General features: G+C 39.8%; 1 pseudogene; it reads left to right on the plus strand.

Annotated features, from left to right (window-relative positions):
• Positions 1–27,532, plus strand: LOC113017396 (tight junction protein ZO-2-like; annotated as a pseudogene).
• The last annotated feature ends 6 nt before the right edge of the window (positions 27,533–27,538 follow it).

The raw sequence follows: 27,538 nt of genomic DNA on the forward strand, positions 1-27,538 counted from the left end.
AGCCAAAAGGACATCTGTGGGAGTCAGCGGTTGAGGACAGGACCCTTAGTGGTCACGCCGCGGGAACCGCGCAGCACTGGACGCTCAATCTGTGGCTCAGTCTCCTGGAGAAAGTGATGCACTGAGGCGCAAGAACAGACAAGTTTGATGATGCCAAAGGAGATGAGTAGACACTCATCACTTCAGGTTGGGATCAGGGAGTGTAGCAGCAGTTAGTGATGAGGTCCATGGGATGTTCATAAAGGAGAGTTAGAAGATGAAGTTTAAGAAGTTCATCACGATCATGCAGGCAGCGATGGGGATTGTACCCTTAAACAAACGGGAGCTGCTGCCACCAGGCAGGAAACTGTGGAGACCCCCAGGGTGAGTTTGATTACTGTACCGTACCGGTACTTGTATTGGATGTTTCCTTCTAGAAGATGGATTTTTATATCCTGCTGTTGCAGTTCAGTGGGGGAATTAAAAGATTTCTGAAGAAAAAACAGTTTGGTGGTCATGCAGATAATTCTATTGTTAGTAGTTTCCCAAGCAAGAAGGAAGGGGAAGGTATTTTATTTCATTCACACAGCACAGAAACTGTGTTTCAGTTACTCACCATAATCCTTAAAGGCAGAAATCTGTGAGGCAAATATATCAACATTGTGACCATCTGGGCCACTAGCTGCCACGAGGAAGGGGGAGGAATCGGACAGGTGGATTGTAAACACAATGCATGACACATTCTTCTCACTACAGAGAGACACAGTGATGTAATGTGGAAAGTAATTTTCTTTTAAAGAAAGACCCGTGTTTGTGTTGTGTCCTGCATTTGGCAGGAAATGTTTTCTGTTTAAAACTTTGTTTAAAATCATTGTTATGTAGTCTTTTTTTAATTTTTCAATAATTACTTATGTACCAATCAACAAATTGCTTCAGTTTAGTATTTGCTTTATTTACCAGCCTCAGTAATTATTGCAATACACTATTCTTCCAAGTTAAACTCACACACCTCGACTCGAGCAGCGACCCATAACAAAGGGAGTCAGGAGTAACAATTGCACATTATCGCCCAACCCTAATGTGGAACCCCGCCCAGGCTACAACTATTGTAGCAGCATTTTCAGCCTCTTTCCTTTTACACTTCAAAGAATTTCTTATCGTTTGTATCGTGACAGCCAAATTGTCACCACTGTCTCCAAACAGTTTAAAGTTGATTAAAGTTTCAAAGTAGAAACCTCCTCATCCTCTGTCTTTGTAGCTTTTTCTCCTGCATTTGTATTGATACATTTTAGTTTGTCATGCTGAGCGACTAACTTGCTTTATTACCTCATTAGTTTGTCATATATATATATATATATATATATATATATATATATATATATATATATATATATATATATATATATATTTTTTTTTTTTTTTCATTCATTCATAATTATGTAGTTCTTCTGTGCGCACAAACTTGTTCACTACTTACACTCGACACATCCAAGATAATCTAACTATAACAACAGGATTAAATAATCAAACTAATGCTTGTCACATTAATGACAAATCTGTGGAAAAGTAGAGAAATACAAATACTTACAAGCTTTAATAAAAGCAGGCCCTAAACAATGTTACTTCTGTGAACTACCTCACCCTCAAGTATCAGTTTTGTAGCTGCAACTGAGGGAGGTATACTTGAAATATTCTTGATCCCAAGGTTATTGAGCAATTTATGTTTCAGCCATAATTACCTCCACCCAGCAGATTATGTGATTGGTTCAGTTTATCTCTCTGTTTGTCTGTCTGTTAGCAGGATTACTACAATATTATGGACAGATTTGCCATTTCAATATTTTTTTTCATAGGTAGGGCTTGGTCCAACTTAGATATAATGAACTTTTGGGAAGGATCCAGATCTGATTGAAATTTAAAAACTTTGATATTGGTCTGTAAGTTCAGATGCACTGTCAAAAACATCATGACAATACTTTTAATTTGTTTGTCACAAGTGCTGCTGAAGTTTGCTTTGTTTCCTTTGTGTTTCCTTTGTGTGCTACGCAATAAAAGCCATGTTAGGTTTTACTGGTTGAAATCTTTAATATTAATATGCAGCAATTACTTGGAAGCAAGCCGGCAAGCAGTAATCATTTACAGGAACGAGTCACAAAGTCCCACACAGAAGACAAACCAAAAGGAAAACAAAAAACAGAAGAGGGCGGGCGATCAACAGAACAAATGCTTCCTTTTTTATCAGTTTTTGGAGCATGTGGAAGCAACATGAAAATGCATTATAAATTTGGATCATTACAGAATGCAAGTAAATGCAAACTGTTGATTGAGCTGTAATTTGAAAAGAAAAAACAAAACAAATTGAAGAGGTGACTTTGATTCTTTTCCCCAAATGAAATCATTCATGGAGAATGGAGGAGTTGTTTTGAATGGATATAGCAAATAGGATATGTTTTTGGAGCGTGGCTCATACTAGGGATTAAAATGGTTTGGCTTTCTGTTTTACATTACCCTCTGAGTATCCTGCTTTTAGTAGTAACATAATTATAAATGCCAGGATAAATATCCATGAGCTTGTAGGAAATGAGGTACTAAAATATCTAAATGCCCTTTTAACCCTTGTATGGTGTTCGGGTCTGTGAGACCCGTGTTCAGTTTTTTTCAAAAGAAAAATTAAACAATTAATTATTTTTTCACGTGTAAATGTGTTGTGTCTTTCCACTCACTCCACTTGATTATAACTGATTTATTTATAACATTTTATATAAAAGAAAAACGAGAAGCACATTAATTCATAAATGTGATCTAATAAAGGTAAAGGGAAAAAATTAACCATGTTTGCTGTTCATATGTCTTGTAATTGGGATGAAGTAAACATCTGTTGAGTAATTTAACATAAAATTGTTTGATAGTGTTAATTTGGAAAGCCAAAACTCTAGCGGGTCCACCAGACCCATGAACACTGGCTGAGTGACAAAATACGAACACCACACAAGGGTTAATGTAGTCGCTCATAGAGTAATGAAGTCTGCGCAGAGCGGACTTCGGTAAGAAGTCAGTGGAGACACCACCAGTGTTTTTATCCCCAGGCACGCTTCAGGTCTTCCTGGAAATACTGAGCCCCTCCTTTTGCATTCACAGAGTGTGGTTTTTTTGGGTTTCTTTGAAAGTGTAACAGTTAAGGTTTGGTCACGCAGAGGAAATCTGGTTTCTTCCCTCTCTGTACGTGATATCTGACTTTATCCACTCAGATCATCTCAGTGTGTTTGACACAATGCCATGAAGCTGGGGATGGGTGTTGACCATATGTTTGGACATGATGCTTGTGATCAATGGCAGAGATGCTTAAAATGAGACTTGAGATGAGTTTGATAATAGTCTGTTATCTGTGTCAGTCTGGTCTTCTGGTGAGTCTGGTTTAACTGTGTCATGCACCAATGAGAAACATGTGGCTAATTCTATTAAAGTATCCATCATACTATATACTCTATATCATTTTGATTTGCTTTTGATTGCCCTTAAACATTTTTTAAGATAATTTTTAATCTTGCCATATTAGGATCTGCATAAAGCCCCACCCACCTGTTCTTCAAACGAGGGGCAGCCAATCAAAAGAAGGATGGCTTAACAGGAGAAGGAGAATGAGGGAGAAGGTGGATTACGTCCAAATGTCAGAAAAATATAGATTATTTTCAACTAAAGTCATGCAAAACTACGAGTCGAGCCCAAAAAGAGTTTTTCCTCCATAATTTGTTTTAAAGTCTCTTATTTAATGTTTCCTGCAAACTGTGTAAAATACTATAAATGAACATGTCTAGGAAATGTGTAAAGCAATTACATAACTCAGGAATGTTTAGAGAGCCTTATTCTTTTTATGCTGTATAAAAATAGATCTCTCCGCCTGGTGCAAAGCATCTCTTGACACCTCACTTGGACAACATGATTTTCTGAGTCATGCCTATTTAAATATTTCAGACTATTCAACAAATTGCTATGTTTTAAGGTCAAAGCATCCTCTAAAGAAATAAATCTACTCCTCTTGCTGCCCTTTAGACAAAGTGCTATACAGTGAAAGTTTTAAATAATCCCTTTTCATTATGGTAACACTGCTGGTTATGATGTAATATTGTGTTTCTCTTATGTGCTCAGGGATCAGCCTGGCTCTGACCAGACCAGCACTGACCTCCTCAAGTGCAGCAGAAAGTTCTGCTGGTCCAGAGAAGCCCAGTACTTGTATCTTCGCCGCCTGTCTTCACGCAGTTTCTCGGCTATTATGATGGTACGTCTTTTACATAAACGTCCACACTGTATCTGATTTGGCCTAGAGTTATGTGATATTTTTTTGTTTTCCTTTCTTCACTAACACTACCTTGTGGATTGTGCCTTGTACCTGGTACTTTTTTGGTATCGAATGCAATAGATTGAGTCTTCAGTGAGCTAAGCCAAGAAAAAAAGGCGAGGACCGTCAGTCGGCCATCACGTGTGACAATCGTGGCGTACAACATTAAAACTAACATTTTTAAATGACTTTGCTAGGACTGGTTCAGATACTCGACTGTTTGAGCCTAAACTCTACCCAGTGTCCAGTCTCTTACTGAACTGAGTACACAGTTCTGAGCTTTATTTTGCTTTAGTTTCAGTTTGGTTTATTCACAAATCAATCAAAATATACATTCCAACATGATAGTCTATATGAGATGGTTATTTGTGAAATGGTGCTTCCTAAAAGCTAACCTCAACTTATAAATAGGGGCCAAAACATCAGATAATATACAGCAAATGCGTATAGAATTACCAATGTACTGTAACTAACCTAGTCACTAAAGTATCCTAAGGTAACCTTAAAGATCCCAACATATAACTAACACTGTTACACTAACCATCCATTAATACACTAACACACCAATACCTCTAGCTAGTTTCACATAAAAATAAGTGTGAATCTCAGGTAGAAAGCCAACCAGAGTTTAAAATCTTTCCCTTCAAATCTTGGTGTTTTTGTTTTCTCGTATTATATGTGTGAGAAGGATGAAATATTGGATAAGCTCACAAAGTCTTTTGTTAAATGTAAATACTACTCTATACATAGCACAGTCATTGTGAAATATGTTATATTCTTTTAAATTTAGAGGTTTGTAACCAAGAAAAAGGGGATCAGAAGGAGCATCTAGATTGGACCATAATATTTGAAGTCTTTTATTTGAAGTGTGTGTGTTATTTGATATGGGAAGGATAAGTATTGCACCATATAACAGTAACTTAAGTGAGGCTCTAATAACGATCGGTGTAAGTAGTTCGCTAATATCAACATAGGTAATTTTTTCATTAACTCATCAATATGCCTCTTAAAATTTAGAAGTTCATCAACATGAACCCCCCAGAATTTAGTAAGTATAACCCTTTCGATCATTAACATTTTTCTGATTTTTTGTTTGAATGAAATAATTTAATATCAACCGCTGCAAGACAAACTTGTTGTTGAAGTTAAAATTTGATATAGAGGTCCTCCCAGGCTTCAGACATCCCTCCCATTCACAACTGAAATCACCACACTGTAGTTTACTGTACTTTAAACATCTAGCAGTGAATCTAGTGGCTTTTCAATTAGCCGTTGTGCCGTCAGTGAGATCTCAGCCTCAGTTCTCTCTGCACCTACTCAATGTTAGTGACAGGAAAGAGCGAACAACAGCACTGATGACTAAGCCATTTGCATATGTGCGGTGTTGTTTGATGGTTTGTTTCCCAGGTGGTTGGTGTGTGTGTGTGTGTGTGTGTGTGTGTGTGTGTGTGTGTGTGTGTGTGTGTGTGTGTGTGTGTGTGTGTGTGTGTGTGTGTGTGTGTGTGTGTGTGTGTGTGTGTGTGTGTGTGTGTGTGTGTGTGGAAAAAGGAGCTTTTGCACTGAAAGCTCATTTTGCATGTTAGCATAAAAGAAATCACAGTACAATCATTGTCTTTAATTTTATGGAGATTTTAAAGATAATAAATCAGACGCTAGTTATTTTCCAACCATGTTAAATTCCCCACAAAAGCATCAAAGTAAAGCTGATACTGCTGTGTTCGTGTTCATTTTTGTGGTATTAAAAGCTTTGGGGAAAACAAAGATTCAGTCATTTGTTTGCAGAGCTTTCTACAATGACCACAGTCACCACCTCTTGTTTTCTTGTGAAGGCTGTGTGGTGCCCTGTGCGAGAAGGAGGCGAACACAACAGGCGGAAACCGAGTGAGGAGTTTGTTTTGTAGGGAGGGGTTCAGATTGGAGCTGCTGCTGTTTCTCAGCTCTGAGAATAGCCAGCTGAGGTTTGAGTCTGCACTGATGCTTACTAACCTTGCTCTGTGAAGGTGCAGTGCTTGTGTTGGGCTGCACGCACTTGTGAATGGTGGAAATCCATGTGTTTGTGTATGACTAGGAAAGATTTGACTGTAAATGTTATTGAAAAGCACATTGTAATGCATTATTCTTCCCTTTTTTTTGTATTGTCAGTCGGGCAACATGGACGCAGGTTTGTGACTGCAATAACTCGAGAAGAAAGTGATTTTCAAATTCATACCATAGTTGCATCTGCTTAAAAATCCCGAACATGTATGAATCTCAGTGACCTCAACCTTTAAGGTCAAGGTCAGAGGTCAAGTTTTCCAAGACTCTTTATCATTTCTGAAATGTACTACAGCATTTTTCAATTAGCGGTGGACATGATCTTTTACTTGATAGTGACATAAAATGCATCAAGATGATGTTAGAGGTTGTTTTTTTTTTTTTTTTTTCAGCATCAGAGGACCTCCCACAGCTTCCTGCTGTATTTCCCTCTAACAGTTTGTTAGGAGATCCCTGAAAACGATGTGTTTACCTGGTATGCTTGTCTATGGTGCTAGGCCAAAGTCATGTAGATCCAGTGCAGAGCAATGGAAGGCAATCAAGCAGCCCTCGTCCTGTGGCATACTATGAAGGCCACATGTTTGTTGTGTAGATGCAGCCTGTTGCCTTTGGGTGTTCACCTCTGGACCTTAATTAAGAGACCCTCCAGGAGCCACAAGGGTGACTCATCACAGAGTGAGGAGGTATGAAATTGAGCCTGTGTCTCTCAGGTGGCTTGTTAACGCCTTGACAGATCGCTGGAAGAGCTAGAGGTGATGGCATGTCAGAGGGAGGTCTTTGCAGCTCTGCTCAGGCTGCTGCCTCTGTGATCACGACCTGGATAAGGAGCATAAGTGAATTCGTGGATATCCTCTGTTGTTCCTGTGTTTGTAGTGTGATCACGTGGATGTTTCTTCAGTTCTGTGTGACATTGCTATCAGTGAGAGTCCAGCAAACTTTGAGGAGGTAGAGGGAAAACGCCAGCTACCAAAAACAAGCCAAGCTGAGATGAGACACATGAAAGTATGATTTTTACTTGAATTGGTTCAGTGGAAATGATGTAATTCAGGTAACTACAATTTTTTTTTTCTTAGTAATGTTTTAATTAAATTCATGGTATTTGTAGAAGTGATTTTGCTTGTTAGCTGGAGCTTATCTAAGCTAAGAAAATGTGTCAAATCCTTGCATTTTAATGATTTCCTTGTGTTGAGTGTAATGCTTTCAGGGCTTGTCTGTGCACACATGGAGCGCACTGAGTGTCCTTTTTCTTGGCTGTTTGTTTTTGTCAAGCAAGGTTTGATGGGTTTTGTGGTTAACGTCACTCGGGTGATTGTGTGAAACTCTGCTGTTGAAAATTTAATGATTTTTCAGTCTTACGAAACTCTTGCGTAATCCCATCAGTGATCTGAAAAATGCAGGCATGTCCTTTTTTTTCCTCTATTTGTGCAAAAATGATTTGTAAGCTGTGACTGAGACTGCTTCTGCTCTGACACATTGACGACTTGAAGATAAAGTTCAGTGACTCAGTCTTTCCCAGGCTGCTTCCTCCCCGTTTCCTTATTTGAATATAACTACACTGTTGTGACCCCTCCTGAATCCAGAATGATGATTAACCAGGGAGACATGTCACGTCCCAGAAGCTTCATTGTTTTAATGACTTGCTCCCACAAATTATTCAGGGCAGTGAAGCTGTTTTGCATTTGGATGGCCTATTTTAAGATCAGTTTGGCATCTCTTAGTTGGAGTGGAATGTGTTGATTTATTTGGGTTGACCTTAATTTCTCTGAAATTGTATTGTCATTATTTAATTCACTGCCCTAAAAAAAGTGTGGATAAAGTGCTGTGTTCTTCAGAAGCAGAAATTTGTAAAAATGGTGGATATTAAAGGGATGGATCAGGTTGTATAAAGGATTTTGGACATTTTCAGAGTCAGCTGGCGTGTTCTTATCTGATTCTTCTGTGATAAAATACCAGATGAGGGTGGCTTCGTACACACAGTAAATTGTGCACACAGAGATGAAAGGGGGGGGAAAAACAAGGGGTCATTGTGGGACATCTGCATGTGGTCATCTTGACTTTTTGTATAAGCTTCTCATAATAGGAGCTTTGAGTTTTTCACATAGTATTATATGGGTGACAAATAAAGGAAAACCAACATTAAGAGTCATTTTAAGGTGTTGAGCCATCCAAGTGCCACCAAAATGGCTTCAGTGCCCCTTGGATTTGATTCTCCTAGACTCTGTAACTTCACTGTTGAAGCAGAGCACCGTCATTTTGTGTTTTTGATCATGGCGATGTCTGTCATATTTATTTAAGAAAAGGTGGTTTGATTAGATTGAGATCTGGTAGGCGTGTAGGCCATTCCAAGATATGAGCCTCTTGATTGTCACCCAGGAAGACGCTGCTCTCATTGGTTAAAAATATATTTGCCTGTTAGTAGATGAGTGGAATCAAACAATGCCAATTTCCACCGGTGGAAGCGCATCCAAAGCCAACTATTTCTTGCTGCGTGCATCATTTGAGAGAGGAAAATAGTCTGATCTCTTTATTCCATGACCTAAAAAAAAAAAAGAAGTTATATTTCAGATGCAAGGACAGATCACAACTGTAGTGGAAGATCCTTTCCTATTACAACAATAGAAGGAATCAGAAGACCACTAACAGGAAGGTCAGTAGCTCAGTCCTCAGGTCTTCCGGTCCACATATTGAAGGATCCTTGGGCAAGCTACTGAAACCCAAGTAACTCCCAACACATCCGTCTGTATATGAGTGAGTGTGCTCTAGAGTACTACTGTATGAATTTGGGCATGTCAGCTTGTATTAAAAAGCCCTTTAAGTGGTCCATTTGACTAGAAAACCTCAATATAAATGTTTGTTCAGTTGAACAGACTAGGCAAGACAAAATATGTCAAATGTCCCGTTAAAGAATAAAGTTTTTTTTTTAAGTTAAAAAAGATGTGTTTGAAAAGTTCTGGGAAACATTTTTGAAGTTGTAGAGGTTGAATGTAATGTAAAGTCAATCTGTAATGTCGCAAATACACATTTAGATGTAGAGATGTAGATATTAAGTTAGGGGAAATTTGATATTAACAGACAGCAAACACCAATGTAAGGTAATACTCAACAAATGACTGCATTCTGCCTAAATGAACAAACTATACTTTTTCCTGTCAAACCTGTTAGTAGATATTTAGGAGCTTAAATGTATGTGTCGTTTGGGGGAGGGGTGTTGGATTTACTCACAAGAGTTATTATTATTTACACACCCTGAATAAACGTTGTTGTTGTTGTTTTTTTTGCATTGAAAGCAGTTGGAATAAAATATTTCAGTTATCCTAAAATGGACGCGTCGACAGTTTGGTTAATGTCTATAATATTCCTCACTTAGTTTAATTAAGGCTGTTGTTGTGCTGTCTGGCTGGAAGCCTCACAGCAGGCTGCCTAAAAATCAATGGGAATTTTGGACGCGTCCATCTCAACGATCTAAGGGTGGTCGTAAGCCACCTTTATTTCTCTATCTGCTGTGTTATCAGCGGTTTGTAATTACACATATTATTGGAATATCAGTATTAGTTTCATTAAAGTTAAGTTTCTAAACTGTTGTTCGAGTTGGTCTTTATTTATCTAAATTAGTTTGGACCTAACCCCACCCCTCCCGGGGGGTCCTACTTGGTACAATCTGAACCAAGCTAGGAGCTGTCGGCGCTAATTTTTTACTCTGGATTCACGAAGTCTGTGTGTTTTGTGAGTGAAGTGGTTCACTTAGAGTGAAACATTCGGGACTTTTACTTTTTCAAGCTTCTAATTTTTTTTAAATTCTTCACAACTTGTGGCAGATGTGCCACCGGAAACGCCTAACTAGTCGTAGTTTGGTTTGAATCCTCGGTACCACTCTCGGACAGTTCAAAGTGCGTGATGCCAGTAAACGGAGGGGGGCTGCTCTCTCTGAGCAGATACGCTACTCAGTATTTAACAGTAAGTCCTTTTGTACGCCTACAGTCAGTACTGACGAATACAAATGTAGTGTAATGTAGCATTATTAGATAACTTTAGCCATATGGATGTGCTGTGTGTGTGTTTGCGTGTGTCTCTGTGTATGTGTGTGAATATCCTTGAGGAAAAGTCGGGAGTTTCCATGAATCCCTGCTGAAGCCTGTTGCACCTGCTGTTACTGCTACTGCGACTGCTACCAGCTACACGAACGGTTTAGTTAGCTAACTTTTAACTTTAAACACATCTGTTGTCTTAAGATTAGTTTTGACTTCTGATCCAATCCGCAGTTTTTGTTTAGTCGACCGATTGGTACATTTTACAGCGGATTTAACGTTTTTGGACTTATTTATCTTGTGGTTATTTGAAAATCCACTTTCTCGGGAAACGGCAGTGTTGTGGTCCCCCTGCATTACAAACTAAAGCCTTCAAACTCAATGTAGTTGTTGTTTTTCTACACTAAATTAAATATACTTATGCAGGAGTTGTTTTTCTGGCACACGATGTAATGCAGGTATACGGCCAGGAGGGGGTAGACTTGCACTGCCTTTTCTTATCAGCAGCACATAAACACAGGAAGTGGCTGGGTCATTTTGTCATTTCCTGATAATGTTCCTTTGATTTCAAGGAAAGATGGGAAGTAATTGGGACAAGAGAAGCATGTTGCTCAAATGATGTGATTATACTCTAAACAAAGCTGTAAAACCTAAATAAAACTTTGGTTGATAGGCAGAAAAGTCTTTAACTTAACTGAACATTTTCTTGTAGCATGTTTCATGTCATGTTCCTACTTTATATAATTGTATTTATTTAGTTAGTTTTGGCCTGTAGGGAAGGCAAAGCAATGTAATTCAATGTTATAATTAAAATGCATCACTTTGTACCTTAATTTACATTTAACATTCAGATTAGTCCAAAAAAAACCCCAAACAAATGAAGTTATAATGAAAATGATAATATAGGTCTACCATCTATTAAACATGTTCCAGGTTATTTTCTTTGGACAAACGTGATTGATATAAGAATAGATGGGTACTTAAATAATTCTGCAAGAGACGTTACTGTCTTACGGTAACAGTAAAAATGGTATGTGTTTCAGCTACACATTTATTTTTGTATTTTCTTTGTGATAAGTGATGAGCTGTATCTCTAAATTTGTTTTCCAAGTCACATCCTGTGTGTATAACCCAGTATGTCATTTCCCCTCCTCATTAGTGGAAATGTGTTTGTGTTTTGTTATGTAATCGCTTGCACTAGGGACTGTGACTTATCCAGTGGGCCTGCCTGCGAGGACCCATAACGTTCAAATCGCATAGTACAAAAAGACACTCTGACTTAAATTGGTTTGGCTTTGCCTGAAGCACGCTCATATTTCTAAGTCATTCATATGTCTCCCTCTTCACACATGGCAGTCTGTTTGGCCCTTTGTGGTGCAAATGGATGTCAAGTGATATCCCCCCCCTCCAATATAAATGTTCCCCCTTTTTATTGAGGCTGGGCTCAGTATGTTTCCAATCCATTGCTCTCTACACACACGAGCCTGGTTTGCGAAAAAACTGTTTAAGATAAAGTTCCAGATGGGCATTTCAAAGGTCATTTCCAGATCTAAAAAAAAAAACAAAACAAAAAAAATCTACCCCTCCAAGAGTTTGTTCCCCCCCACTGTGGGGTCTCTCTGCTTCTGCCACTGGTCCTAAAGTATTCCTGTGCTGGCCAGAAGATCAAAAAAGTGGGTTATGATGGGTGTGCTGCCAGCTCGAGTCATGCCCCCATTTCACTAAGCCTGAGCCTGGAATGGCAGCAGCACAGAGATTTTTCGCTTTCCCACGATGTAAAATCCTAACCATTGTACTAACTCAGATTTGAACTCCTCAAACGTTCACTGTGGGTTTGTCTCTGTGAAGTGAGAATTGGCTCTGAAACTTTGGGAAGTGCCCGATATATCTCGATGTGCGAGCGCGTGGCGAAGCCGGAATACGTCGAGTGATCCGCTGTCGCGTTTGTGGATGAACTCTCAGGTTGTTGGGATCGCCGCGTGCTTGCACAGGAGCTGGTGTGCCTGTGTGTTTACACTTTCTGCAGACGGTGGGATTTGTGCTGAATGTAGGCCAGCAGAATCCCTCTTACGTCAAAGGCAGGCGGGCGGGCGGGCAGATGCAGGGAGAGAGCTGCTGGTGGTTGTGCAGCTGTGGCCATGGAGGAGGCTGTGGCGCACATCAGTCTGCCAGAGCACCGCTGGCGGTGAGCAGGGAGAGACACAGAAAGGAAAGAGACTGAGCACCAATGATGAAGACGGTCCTCAGCTTGCACAGGAAATGGGCCCACGCGGTGAAGACCATACGTATCCTGCAGGGGCTCGTGAGTGCTATTCTGATTGCAGCTTAAATTTGATCAGATGTCTTGCCAGCCAGCATGACCTGAGAGTTTCTTTAATGGTTTGGGTCGTGTTTTATTTTGAAATGAGGATGTCAGAAGTGCAGAAAAGTAGCACTAACGGGTGAAAAAAATTCCGGGTAGTTTACGTGAACGGATATAAAGTAGTTTGCCTTTTCTCTCTCCATGTTTGTTGTGTAAAAAAATTGATGTGTCATTCGTGTTTTTATATTTTGAAATCGCCTTTGTCGTTGTTGAAAATAAGGGCATGTTTTTGACCAACTTTGGGATTTTCTTTGGACTGAATGAGTTTTTAGTCTCCTAACAGATATAAATAAAGTGGCAGCATCTATTTAAAAAGGAAACATCTTTTAAACAATTTCACTTTATTTCAGTTTTTCCTCACTCTGTCAGTTTGAGTCTGTCTTTTAATTAGTATTTCTTAGTGTGACTGCTGGTGGCTTCCTCATACAGCCTGTTTCATACAGTTTTTTGTTTTGTCTTATTTAAAGAGTGCAAACTGATGCTTAAGTGTTCCAAATCCATTTCTAATCAACAAAAGCCAGAAGTTACTTTTCACAGCTTGCACTAAACAGCCCAGTGGAGGGCTGTCATTGTTCTTGTGGTTGTGTAACAACAGGAAGCATGGGCTAATGAACTAGCTTTGTTGTTACATCACAAAATACATTATTAATCTGTCCGGTGAAATAAACCCATCCGTGGTAATCTTTTCTTCTCTCTCCTCAGAACCCGGTCATGGAGGAGACCGTGTGGGAGCAATACACCGTGACCTTGCATAGGGTGAGTCCATCTGCACCTAAAGACACTCCCAACCTCATCTCATTTACAGCGTGCACATGTTTTCCATAAGCCCGAGCTGTTGACCCCGGTGGATCACAGGAAATGCATTTAATTGATTGCTTTGATATTTTGAAGTGAACCGATAGTGAAGGGAAAATGATGTCAGTGACATTCCCCTGAACTCTGAATGACCAAATTCAAGCAGAGCTGTTATGTTTTAAACCATCAAGAACAGTTATGTTTATGTTTCTGCTTATGATACTTGACTCGGGGTTAAGTAACTTAGAGTAATGGATCATGGAGCTTTTAGCAGCTAGGGGGGAGTATAATTCAAACGTGTGTGTGTGTGTGTGTGTGTGTGTGTGTGTGTGTGTGTGTGTGTGTATAGAAGATGGATTTAGCTTTTACAACCAAGTCATAAGTGTATTTAATCTGCACTCTTTTTAATAGCCAGCAGATGGCGATCTGCTGGTGACCTGTGGTTGTAGAGAAGGCTACCTGGGAAAACACAGCTTGGCTGTTTTGCTCTGCGCCCTCAAAAAACAGTTCCTGATTAGTTTAGGGGCTCAGCTCTTAGTTTCCAGTCTTACTGAATACAACATGAAGTCCAGTCTGTAAGTTTTCATTCTAAGAATCAGAAACAAGGATTATCACGTCAGACACCAAGATAGCGATGGCAATTGCAACTCAAGGCTTCTTAAAGACTGCTTTAACTGTCCTTGTCGATTTTGAAGATGACCATAATTTACAACTAAATATTTTATTCAGTGCTACTTGAGACTGACGACATCAAGAAATTGTTTAGAAAGGTAACAAAGTAAAGGAGCTGAGTTCTGGTTTTCCACAGAACTCATATAACATATAACACAAAGTCTTACTTGAAACCAAAGTTGTTGGCTTTGTGTGGCCATTGAAAAGACTGCAGGTGTAAAGCACATCCAAGTTACTTATATCTGAAAAGTAAAACTAACATTCATCTTTTATACTGTCTATAGTCTACCTTAAAGAGGTGGTCAAGACATGGGAATCTGTGTCCTGAGATGATTTTGTTACATGGGATGTTATCCTGCTGAAAGTAACAACAGACGATGGGTACACTGGTTATAAAGAGATGGACAGGTTCAGCAATAATACTCAGGCTATCGTGTTTAAACAATGCTCAGCTGGTACCAAGTGGCGGACCAGTCTCCTCTGGCATCAGTAAGGCATTTTTGCCCAGAGAATTGATGCTCACTGGATGTTTTCCCTTTTGTGGGCCCATTCTCTGGAAACCGTAGAGTTAACTGTGCAGGAAAATCCCAGTAAATAACCAGTTTCTGAAATACTCAAACCAGACCATTTGGCACCAACAACCATGCTGCGTTCAAAGTCAGTTAAATCACCTATTATCCCCATTCAGATGATCGGTTTTAACTTTAGCAGGTTGTCTTGACCACATCTACATTACTCCAATGCAGCAATGTGGGATTTGCAAATTGGCTGTTGCCAAATTTATTTTTTATTTTTTTCCCCTGGTTCTGTATGATGTCACTGAGAGTGAGTCCCACCTACCAGCTGTTCAAATGTTTTGTTGATGAGGGGCAGCCAATTAGAAGAAAGTTTATTTAAAAAGAGGTTGGTCTCAAAGGGGCATCTTGAATTTAGGGTTTGAGTCCAAGAATAAAAAAAAATATGAAACAGAAATTGGCGTAATGTGTTCCTTTTAAAATAGATTTCAGTGTTTAACATGTGGTCATAGTTAGATTACTTTTCAACAATGTTCTGATCATTAATAACTTAAGTTTATTAGAAATACATTTACATAAATATACCAGGTTAAAATATTTATTTATTTATTTCTCAATTGAAAAATTTAGTCCAGGAATCCTAAACTGTATGATCCAGTGACTATTAAAAAATGAAGATATACTTCAGTTCCACTTTTTGATTTTTCCCAGCTATCACATCTTTAATCGTTTATTCGTTCAACTTGTTTAACCATCATCCAGTGACCAGGGTTCTGGCTGCTGTTATGTTAGTCACGTGTGTGACTGTGTAAGCGCAGGAAGTCATTTGAGCTTAGGTAATCATCATGATGAGCTCATTGTCGCGTGCTGTGGCTCACTTAGGCCAGAAAAGCAGATTTTGTGCAAAAAGGTCCTCTGCTGTAGGCGTGAGCCCCCCCCCTCACAACCCCACCACAGCCAGCTGTCACACTCTGCTTTGTGCTTATACTTTTGGTCCCTTCCACTATTTAACCGAATTTTCTCTCTTTAAATATTCAGAGTATTTCTAATGTCATTTAAGGAGCACAGAGTCTAAATATATGATATTTATTTGATTTTTGGTCTAAGGTAGAGCCCATACTTTGCTTGTAAGGGATTAAAACGGTATTTATTACAGTATGCAACATTCAGCCACATTTCCATTTTCAGGTAGGTTGCAGCTCGTAACTTAGTCGTCCACCCTTTTCTCCAAAAAGAAATGACTTCTGGAGTCTAGATCCACAGACATGTATATACAGCACAAAGTGCAAACTGAATACACAGTGTAGTACAATATCTGCCCAGTAGTTTATATCATTTGTCAGATTATGGCATTTAAAAAGCTCCAAAAAGAACAAACACAATCCAGAGTAGAGCAGGGCGATATGGCCAAAAATATTTATCACGATATATATTTGAAAATTTGCGATAATGATATAACCGACGATATAATTGATGCGAGACAAAATACAACTCCACAACATTACTAGCGCAAAAAGACAACCTTCCATTTATTTTCACTTAAACAAGAAGCTGGTTTTTATGTACATTAAAGCTTTATAAAAATGTAACAGTGCAAATGCAAATTCCTTGCTGAAAGTTTAACCAAAAGGCATTTCCAGTAGAAATGGGCTGACATATCCTGAGCATAACCATGTATAATATCCACTGAAGTTAAAAAGAGGTGCTTTGCAACATTAAACTGCAGTGTGCAGTATGCATTTTTCGGACCGTAAGGTGCACAGGATTATAAGGCACATTAAGCGAAACAAAGCAGTGAGATAAATCAAACTTTATTAAACTCATTCTTCTTGCTTCCTCCACTTCTGTACCATTGATTCATTAATGTTGAATTCTCTGGCAGCGGCTCTATTCCCATGTAGTTGCAGTATATTAATGACTAACCTCGTATTGTGGATGGATTATCTCAGTTGTTCTCCTGACTGAAGTTTGGTCCGTTTACAGCATCCTGCCATGCGATTGCATTTGTCTCTAACCATGAAGAACCTTCACGTAAACTGTTATAAGTGGAAAAGTGTTAGTGTTCGTCCTCCAGCTTCACTGTTTATGTTATGCTAACATAGCTGTGTCGCTAGCGATCACGTAGCACATCATTATATACCAGCTAGCCCAACTTCAGTAACCCTACAAACGTCACTGCTGTTTAGTTTCCTGTCTTCATTTATGTTGGAAGTGATAGCAGAGCTGTACGTTTGATTTTTTTTTTCAGAAATCTCTCAGTCAGAACATGCTATATCATGCTTAGGTAACTAGCGAAACTAGCGAGCTAACTTCCGCTAGCTTCCTGCTAACTTCTAACTCCGTTAAATGTAATAACTTTTGTTTTCATGGATGCCTGGAAGTTAAACTTTATAGTTACACCTGGTAAAGCAGCATGCTGATCGTTTTATTAAAGATGAAAGAATTTAGACAGTTTTTAACTCTCATTGCTGCTGCAGTGTTCTTTTGACCTGAAGAGGGGGGTTTAGGACCCACATTACTCCCAGATTTAAGAGCATCTTAGTCCGACAAATACGACAATAACAACGGCCGCTTGCATGTTCTGCAAAAAAAATGTGCTTTGTCGTGTAGCTGACGGACAAACACCAAACCAGTACCACATCACTGAAGTTGCACCATTTTTACAAACCAATTCTGGTTCATCTGTTTCACTCAACAATCGGCCATGTGCGTATGAAACAAAGGCACTGCGCATGCGCGTTTTACTCCCATTCTATCGCGATATTTCATTTTCCTATCGTTGCCTAACATTATACCAGTATTACCGTGAACGGTATAATATGGCCCAGCCCTAATCCAGAGGTTCAGTTCAGCAACTGGAATTGGTGGAGGTGATCCTGATCACACAGTTAATCTTTAGTTGCTTGCGTTGTTTTCCATCTCTGTAGCATGCACTTAATAATGAAAAAGCAGGATTCGCATGTGTTTCATATGAGTGGGATGTCGTCAAACATTCCCAAACTGAATTCTGGATTTATTGCTTTGTTTTTACTCATCTGCCAGCCAGTCAATATGCATTTATCAAATCCAATTTAAATAAATATCTGTAAACGTCTTCAGACGGAGGCAAGATTTACAAGATGGCAAAGAGGAAAAAGGGGAGATTCATGGTTATAATGAAGGAGGACATGCAGTGGGTTGGTGTGACAGGAGGATGTTAGAGGTGGAGATGGAGCTACACCTAGAGGGAGCAGCTGGAAGAAGAAGAAAAGGCAGAACAGGCCACACACCGTTTATTAACTTGGTTTTGGGTAAAGATGGGTATAATATGGTTGATCTGATGCATCAGAAAATAAAGCATGTTCTGAGTATTTAAAGAGAGACAATTCACTTAAGAATACCCCCCCAAAAAGTTGTTACCAGCTCTACTTTCATCAACCTGATGGTGAAAAATAATCAGCCCATATCACATTGTAAATATTCCTTAATAATTATAAAATTGGTTTAAGATTTCTTATTTAGATTGGCATCTGCAGGAGCAGCTGGTGACTTTTTTTTTTTTTTTTTTTTTTTTAATCAGGCTCCACAGATCTTCCCTCTTGCTTCAACTACTGGTGGAAACGATGCAAATCAGCAACAGGCTTTCTTCTTGTTTCAGTCAGGGGATTATTCCTGGTTTCATGTTACAAACTGCACGTGTTTTTGTTTTTTGAGTAGAAGAAATTCTGTGAGTTATGAAATCTGAGGAAAAATCAGACAATGTCGAGCGTTTTCATGTCAGGATGAAGGCAACCTTGAGAGAGTTGACATTTATGTGAGATCTGAAGGGTTGGGGTTAAAATTATTACATTATCATTTTTATATATGTAATAATTGTATTACACTTTATATTTTAACCTTTTCTTTTTCTTTTTTTAAGATATATTTTAGCCATAGTTTGTTGATGCAGCCCTCTATTCTCCCCCTCCACTGCTGCTCTTACTCTTACCCTTCCTCTATCTCGACAGCCATCTGCCAGAGAGTGTGTTGTTGGTTTTTTTTGTTTTTTGGTTTTTTTTTTGTTATTCATTTATTTATTTATTTCGTATTTTAAGTACAGATGGAAGGGAGGGGATAAAGAGAGACAGGGTCAGCAAATCTCTGACCTGATCTCATCAGGGCAAGCTGGAGCAGTGGCAGGTAGAATCTGAGAAACCCAGAAACATGAAGAATTAAGCAGCCTTTAAAAACAGAGTATTTAAATTAAACTTTCTGTTAGTGCTCACATGTTAGATTGGCTTAAAATCTGACACTTGTTACTTATGAAACATCAATGTAGTATTTCAGAAAGCTACATAGTATTGAAGTACAGGTGCTCAGCCGCTGGATAGTCCTACATGCTCTCAGCAGGCAGAGCTGTAATCGCAGTCAGTCAAAATCCCTTTAATCACCATGTACAATACACATACAGCCATGATAATGCAGTGTGAGCTGAAACACACCGTTGGGATTATTGGACCTCACACACGCACGCAAAAGCTTAAAAACACAAGGGGACAATGAAGCGAGCCCTCATGATGTACCGTTGGAGGAAAAAAGTTTATGAATTCATTACCTGGATTTTTTCTTTTTTTATTCTTGAACTAAATCGCGAATAATGCCGCATAAAATCCAACTAAACTATTAATGTACAAATGGATACTTTTGATGTATTTATTGAGCATGCTGTCACACAGAGCAGGGGTTTAGGAATTCATAGAACCTCCTTTAGCAGAAACAAACTCCATCAGACATTTCCCTCAGCTGCTTATGAGATATAAACAACATCCAGGAAAAATTGTTGACCCTGCATCCAATAGAACATTTTCATTTCATCATACCACAGCATCTCAATTGGATTAAATTGGGTCTTTCCTGGTTTAAAACAGGCCTGTGGGGGTTGACTTTGGTCTTCATTTTATTAAGGCAGTAAGTCAGCGTTGCCTAATCTGTTTTTTTAAATGGTATTTTCCTGTTATTTCTGGCCATTGGATAAACAAGTATATTTTGTGCTTCAGTAAACTGATGCATGACAGTAAAAGTCCTGCCCTTCTGTAATGTTAGTGCAGTATAAACTGTGTTTTCATGTTAAATTATGTGTTTAAAAAGTAATATGTTCGAAAATGAGAACATATTAACCTCTTAAGGTTAATTGTGGTGCAAAGGCATCAGAAGCAGAGCACTACCAAACCTACTTCAGCGCTACCCCTCTGAATGTAAATAAAATAAATGGTATTAAGTATGTCTGTGCTGAGTTTGAAATTCTAGTGTCATGACAACTTTACACAAACACAGTTTATGGTCACGTGTAGATATTTCTGCAGGTGTTTTACTGTTAGCCTTGCTTAGGATTGTGTGAAAATCACAGCGTGCAATGTCCAGTTGTATAGAGAGTAGCTGGAGCGTTTTTGAGTTCACAAATCTTTCCTCTCTTTTCAGGATTCGAAGATGGGCTTTGGCATTGCTGTATCAGGAGGGCGGGATAACCCAAACGAGGACACTGGCGAGACGTCCATTGTGGTATCTGATGTCCTGCAGGGAGGGCCAGCTGATGGATTGTTGTTGTATGTACCATTTGTTATTTTATGGTTTTACTCCAAAGAAACAAACTCCAAAATAAATCTACTCACAAAACAGATGTAACAGCTTGATAAAATAAATAAAAATGTAATTGACTTCAGTTGGATTAACTTGTGTGTTTACTTTTGTTTAGTGAAAATGACAGAGTAGTGCAGGTGAACGCCATCCCCATGGATGGAGCCATCCACTCGTTCGCTGTCCAGACCCTCAGGAAGTGTGGCAAAGTAGCAAAAATTGTAAGTAAAGCACTGAGCAGCTCCTTCAGTGGGAGACTGCAGCACCCACGGTGTGGGACGGAGAGATTTCGCAGGTCTTTCCTCCCCACTGCTGTCAGACTCCACAACAAAGACTCCAACTGATCAAACATACACATCCACACTGGTGCAATAACACTAAGTGCAATACTTTTCTGGCATCGTTGTATTTTTACTCAGTTGTATATAGCATTTGTATTCTATTTTTATCTTATTGTATATTTTATTCTATTTTATTCTACTGTATATAGTATTTTATTCTATTCTGTACAGTTGTGTACTGTATTTATTCTTATTGTATTCTAATTTTTGCTTCATAACTTTTGCACTGTCCACTTCCTGCTGTGACAAAACAAATTTCCCACGTGTGGGACTAATAAAGGTTATCTTATCTTATCAATCTCTCTTTTAAAAAAGAATCTACTCTTCACATTAGGAATTAGGATTTTTCTTAACTGGATCTGTTTGTGCTTTTATGGAAAAATTCAGACAGTCAAGAGGCCCAGAAAGGTTCCAGTCAATGTGCTCAATCGTCAGCCATCACCTGACGACAGAGTCTTCAACAATGACTACAATGATGACTACAACTATGATCAAGACCGACGTAGCGTGTACAGCGCTAGGAGTGGCGGAGGCCGGGACCAAAGCCTGGAGAGGGAGCGAGGCGGCTACATGGACTCCGGCTACCACACACGTGATCGTGACTATGACCGGCGGGAACGTGGCAGGAGCACAGAGAGAGACCTCAGCCCGGACCGCCAGTACCGGCGAGATGGCAGCAGAGGCCGCACTTTGGATAGAGAGTACAGCCCAGATCGCCGCTATAAGAGCGAGCATGCGCTTGACCGTGACTACAGCCCAGACAGAAGGTACCGCAGTGACCGCACATTAGACCGAGATTACAGTCCTGATCGGCGTTTCCGCAGCGATCGAGCCCTCGACCACAGCCCCGACCGACGCTACCGAAGCGACCGAGCCCTGGACCGCAACGAGAGCCCCGATCTGCGCTACAGGCGTGACAGTCCAGGACGAGGCCGCGGCCGCGATCAAAGCTACGATCGAGGACTTGACCGCATCGCAAATGAGCCGCGGAAATATGACGAGCCAATAAAGCGAAGTGCAAGCAGGGACCGCCTTGAACGCACACCGTCACCTGCTGCCGTGCCCCTCCCTCTGCCACGCCCTGCCCGGGATCTGGAGCCGCTGGAGAAACCTGTGAATGTGCTACTGCTGAAAAACCATCCCAACGAAGGTGAGACGCTAAAAGTCTGTCAGATAAACAAAACATGTGAATGGTTCTCTTCACCTTAAATGAAAAGGGTTACAGTCTCTGTGGGTGGCACGGAAAGCTAACCTTTACTAAAATTCAGGTTAAATCCTATTTTTATGTTAATGAATAAATAACAAAACAATCTATGTTGGAGGGTTGTGAACTTTTTCCCAATTCTGAACTAAGATGGTAAGAAGAAGTTTGAGAATCACTCAGTTAGGTTCTTATCTGACATATAGAGTGGTTTATTATTCAACATAGAAAGGTTAACCGCTTTCCTACCAGGTTATCTGGTGTCTTCCTCAGCTGATACCCTTCTACACAACCATTTGGCAAATCTCACAAAGGTAGCTGCAATAGCACTTGTGCATCTGCAAGCCTATTGGAAACCTGACTCCTGCCCCAGCTCTTCCTTTTTCTGTTTCTATTTTAATTTCATATCTGTTGCCATTTATATCTGCTCTGTTCTGTAGTAGGGGGTTCCTTCATATGCACAGGGAAGGGCATGGTGATCCCAAAACAAGGGTTTAAGTGGTCCTGACTAGAGTTTTGTTACCCATTTCTAAGTATCTTGATATCATAAAAAGTAAATAAAACCTGTACAGCTATTTGGGAAAGAAACCCCCTCCTGCATTTAGCACAAAATAAGTGGTGTCTGCCACAAGAAAAACAATTGGCAACAAATTTGATAAATGTTAAGCAGAGGAAAGGATGCACTTTATTTGAAGGTTTTATTAAATGGATGCAAAATGGAAATGTCCTAATTGTACGTTTAATTGTTTACTCAAGCAATTCTAGCGAGAGAGAGAGAGTTAATGGAGGCACGGCCATGTCAGCATACATCACCACCAGCTGATTTCAGCATATCAGCAGATAAAATGGCTTGTACCATTCATCAGTTTGGCGCTTGCTGTTTACTGGCTTTATTTTTAAATTGAGGTGAATTTCTTCACTTGGCACAGAAATGCATAAAACAAAATGAACAGTTGGAAAAGTGATCACAGTGCTTATAGGTAAATTCTTATTTTAAACATCAGCCTAGTATATCAGTGCATCATTTATACAGATGTGTCCAGAGGCATTTTGGTCAGTGACCGTTAATAAACCCTTCAGAGGTCGAAAAAGTGACCTGATTAATTTTTCCATTTGTTCGGTCATGCCAGGTTATCTAGACTGTGAATGTCAGATATAATTAAAGTGGAGTTGGGTAAAATAAGGTAAAATATTTGTTTGATTATTTATACATAAAATATATGTGTGATTTGTGTTTTTGCAGAATATGGCCTTCGTCTGGGCAGCCAGCTCTTCATCAAAGAGATGACCAGCACAGGACTTGCCAGCAAGGATGGAAACCTGCAGGAAGGGGACATTATTCTGAAGGTAGGGTGGTGTATATTCCTTATTTGTTATTTTTTGCTCATTAACCGTCCATTTCTGACAGTTCAAATGAATCCTTATTTATATTTTACTGGGCTTTCGCTCAGCATCATGGGTCACGCTTTGGATGAAACGATCCGGTCACACAGGGTTAAAGACACTGCGTAGCAACTACAGATCGCTAGGGGAAATGAGTATTTCCTGACCAGTTGTTGGCAGTCGATGTGAAATCGATGGCTACATCGCAGTCACGCAAGACTAATGACTAGTTTGTGACCCTATGGCCCAGCTGTCGCTTTGGAAAAATGAGTATTCCTCAGCTGGTTGCTAAAGCTTGCTGGTATTTCCTCAGTAAGATTGCAAAAAGCTGTATATACCTCTGCACTGAAACTTTCCAGTTGCCTTGTTCACTAGTAGGTTGCTGACAACACAGACACTCTGTAAAAGTTGTTGGTTTCAGTGATATGGTGCGAAATTTAGTTTGAAGGTGAGTATTCTCGATTTCTGGTTTGCATTACACTTTCTTAAGTTACAGCTCCGGAAGCAATCAAGAGCAGGCTGAGAAATAAATTATTTCCCTAGTGACCAGTGGTTGCCAGGAGTAGATGGGTCTCTGACCAAAGTCAGTGCTAGTATATTGTAACCTTGGTTTCTGCTGCTTCAGTTGCTTGGTTGTATTCCGTATCCAGGCACAGCTGACAAACAGCCTCTAATTTCTTTCTTTTATGTTAAAGTGCTGCAAAACCGTGCTGTAACACAGCTGTCATCTGTTTGCTTTCAGTCTCTTTTGTTTATGTCTTCCACTGAGAGAGAGTCAGGAGCTGCAACATTGGGTAGCGGAAGTGTAACATCTTTTTAGCAGAAAAGTACCATTGTGTAAAATAAGAAACGTGCGTTTAACAGAGTAGTATTTCGTACTAGAAAGGGCAGCAGCGATTAAACATTTAGTCGACAAGTCGCCCACATTCCTATCAGCACCTGGAGAAGCAGCTGCCACACAGAGGCAGGCAGAGTGGGTCACTTTTACATTGTCTCATATTAAACAAGATGAACAAGATTTCTGAAAGTTTCAAATAACAAAGGCGGCTGTGTGTAAAGGTAATCTCAGTGAACCAACGCTCAGGATTCACACTGCTTTAAAAGCTCAGTTTTTAAACTTTTTTTTTTTCCCCCTACTGTTTGCTCTGTATGATATCAGTGAAGGGGGGGTGTCCCAAGTGTGGTCATGTTTGCACAGAAGCACCAACAACCTGCTGTTTTAAATGGTATTTGTGGTGAATGGCAGTCGTCTTAAAATGAGGGTGGAAGAAGCTAAAAGGATGAACTTAGGGACTGCATTTCCATTTAACTTCAGCATTAGTAAGCACCATTGAATTTGAGGCTATTTTATTCCATGGGTATTTCTGAATTGTGTTTTAATGTTTCAAAAAAATGTATTTTGTTTTTGCTCTTTGATTTATTTATGTTTTTATTAGCTTCTGTCATTTTTTTTATCTTTTATGTGACTGTTGTAAATCAGTTTGATTTCTTTTACCCTATTTAATTGAGCTCTTTTTTTTTTTTTTTTTTTTTTTTTTACCTTATTGCTTTGTTCTACTTTAGCTAAGCCATTTTTGTTGTTGTGTTTTTGTTACTTTATGGCTGCTTTTGTCTCCTCTGCCTCTTTTGACTTGTATCTTTACAGTGTAAAATAAATAAGGATTATTTAAGCTTTAACAAAAATCTGGAGCTGGACATATGCCGAATAGGTTCAGTTTAAAGATCACCCATCTCAATGACATCATACAGAGTCAAGAACAGAAAAAAAGTATCTGAAACTGACTGTTTAAAGCAACCTGAAGCATGAGTGAGCTTTTGGCTCACGGAGATTAGTTATGTGCTTACCTGATTAAACCTTTGACCATGTGTAATATCAACATTTGTAGTTGTGATAGTTGATGTTTGTATATAACATTAGGAAAAGCATAATTCCTTTTAAGTGTACAAAATATTTAAAAACTGTAAAACATTGCATGCTTTGTTTGTGTGATTCGTGAGTGAGAAGCGTCTGCACATCTCCTAATCCCCTCTGTCTCTGTCAGATTAATGGGACTGTGACAGAAAACCTGTCTCTCAGCGATGCCGGGAAGCTGATTGAGAAGTCCCGCGGGAAGCTACAGCTGGTGGTGCAGCGAGACAGGAAGAAGATCCTGGTCCGAATCCGCCAATGGTCGACAGCGACTCGGAGCTCGACGGTGAGAGAAACTCGAAACTGAAAAGCAGCAGGTCCTATGCCGTGTAAAGGCACACCTGGCGAGTGGCCATCATCATCTCCATGATCATCATCATCTTCATCATTTTATATATATATATCTAGAAATATAAACCTCATTGCATTATGAACTTCTAATGAATCAATTGTGGAAACCTTAATGCCATTAATGTTTCTGTACCTGTCAATCAAATTTGTTCTTAATTCTTAAAATAAAGGCTTTACTTACATCAACTTTTAGTTTTATTTAAATATTATTTCACATACACATATTCCACAAAGCACTACGAGCTAACCATATTCAGCACATCATCACCATCCCCTCCACCCTCTTATTGCTCACCCCTTTATACCTGTTTTTATTGTCACATGACCAGATGGCATGCTGTTATTGGTCGGGAAGGATAGAGATAAGTGGTGTGAGTGGATTGTTCACTGACCAAATGTTTGCCGGGAGGAGGGGGGGATAGCACGAAGACTTGTGACCCAGTTTGACTGGTTTGGGGTGTGTGTGTGTGTGCGCGTGTGCATGTGTGAAAGTGCTCATTCGCCTCTAGCGGCGTGATCTAATCCCCTATCATAATCCTGCTACTGGATATGACAGAATTTCATTATGTTAAGGTTCGCACCGCTGCAGCCTTCTGGTTTCTACCATCCAGCACCCTTCTTTGTAATTCTGTTTGAGGACAATAGGGACCGACTGACTGAAAAAATTAGGATTTTGAGGTCTGACAGGTACAAATCACCTTAAGTGCACATGTGTAATTTTACTTTGTAATGGTATTACTGTGCTTATTCCTCCCTGCCCTGGAGTATAACATAGAAGTGCAGTCTAGCTTCCACACCCTGAATGCTAACATTGAAACATCCTGTTGAGTTTTAGTGCTCCCATCATCATCATTGTAACCCCAGAAACTGGTATTTGCATATCTAATTGGTGTGGCTACTCATCTGGGAACAGTGCTCTGACCTTCATTTGTCTGAGAGCTGTGTTGCCCCCCCCCGCTTTCATGACCCAGGGGCCATTTGAGCCGAGCAAAGGCCATGTTATGTAATTTACAAAACAAAGAAGCACCAAGGAGAGATGCAGCATTTTACTCTTTCTGATAAAGTTTATAGGCTTTACTACCTGAACACAGAGGACCCCACCCCCCACCCCCATAGCTGCTTGACTCTTGTGTGGTTTCACAGGAGTTGTGATATTTTTCATCATCCTTGTGTGTTTCAGATATCTCTGAGATCGAGTCGTACCGCTCCTATTCTCCACAGGATGACAGACGGGCCCACCACTCTGACCTCTCCTCCCATTCCTCCAATGAGAGACTTCGAGACAAGCCCAGGTACACTATCATTAAAGGCCAATTCTGGTATATTTCAAGCTGTAAAAGCTTTTAATGAGCTTTTCCTCTCAGCCTCAGGGCTCAGAGACTACATCTGTACGATGCTCTGAACCAGATGGCATGTAGCTGAGGTGTTTTGGGCATGTCTTATCAGGAGGGAGGAGACCCCAGAGCAGACCCGGGACATGCTGAGACTGTCTCTTTGCTTGCTTGGGAACTCCTTTGCGTCTTCCAGGCTTGGAAGAGGGAGGTCTGGGAATCTGCTTTCCTGTGAAATCAGAAAATGCGATTTCAGTTTTATTTTTATAGGGGGAAAAATAGAAAAAGAATACAACAATCAGATAATACTCTATGAACAAGCACTGGGTGATCACGGGAAGGAAATTTAACAGGAAAAGATTTCCGGCAGCATCGGCTCAGGGAGGGGCAGCCATCACCAGGAATGTGCAATTAGGAACCTAACACAAACTGTACCTATTTATTTGGCCGTTTGACCTTTTCAAGGATATTGGTGTCTATGACACCAATCCTAGTATGAATCCTAGCCCCTCCTTTATTGTTTGACCCTTTTTATTTTTCATGAAGTCGAGCACAGTGTTCATTCGGTTCACCAAGTTGAACTCAGTCACATTCCTATGATATCAGCTGATCTCAGTGCTAGCCCACATAAACTAATGGTTCAACCGATATCTTCCTGAACATCCTGTTTTTCAGTCTTGTAGAGAATCCTGTTTAACTTGCTTTAGCCTGC

The sequence above is a fragment of the Astatotilapia calliptera genome, unplaced genomic scaffold, assembly GCF_900246225.1.
Source record: "Astatotilapia calliptera unplaced genomic scaffold, fAstCal1.2 U_scaffold_118, whole genome shotgun sequence".
NCBI lineage: Eukaryota > Metazoa > Chordata > Actinopteri > Cichliformes > Cichlidae > Astatotilapia > Astatotilapia calliptera.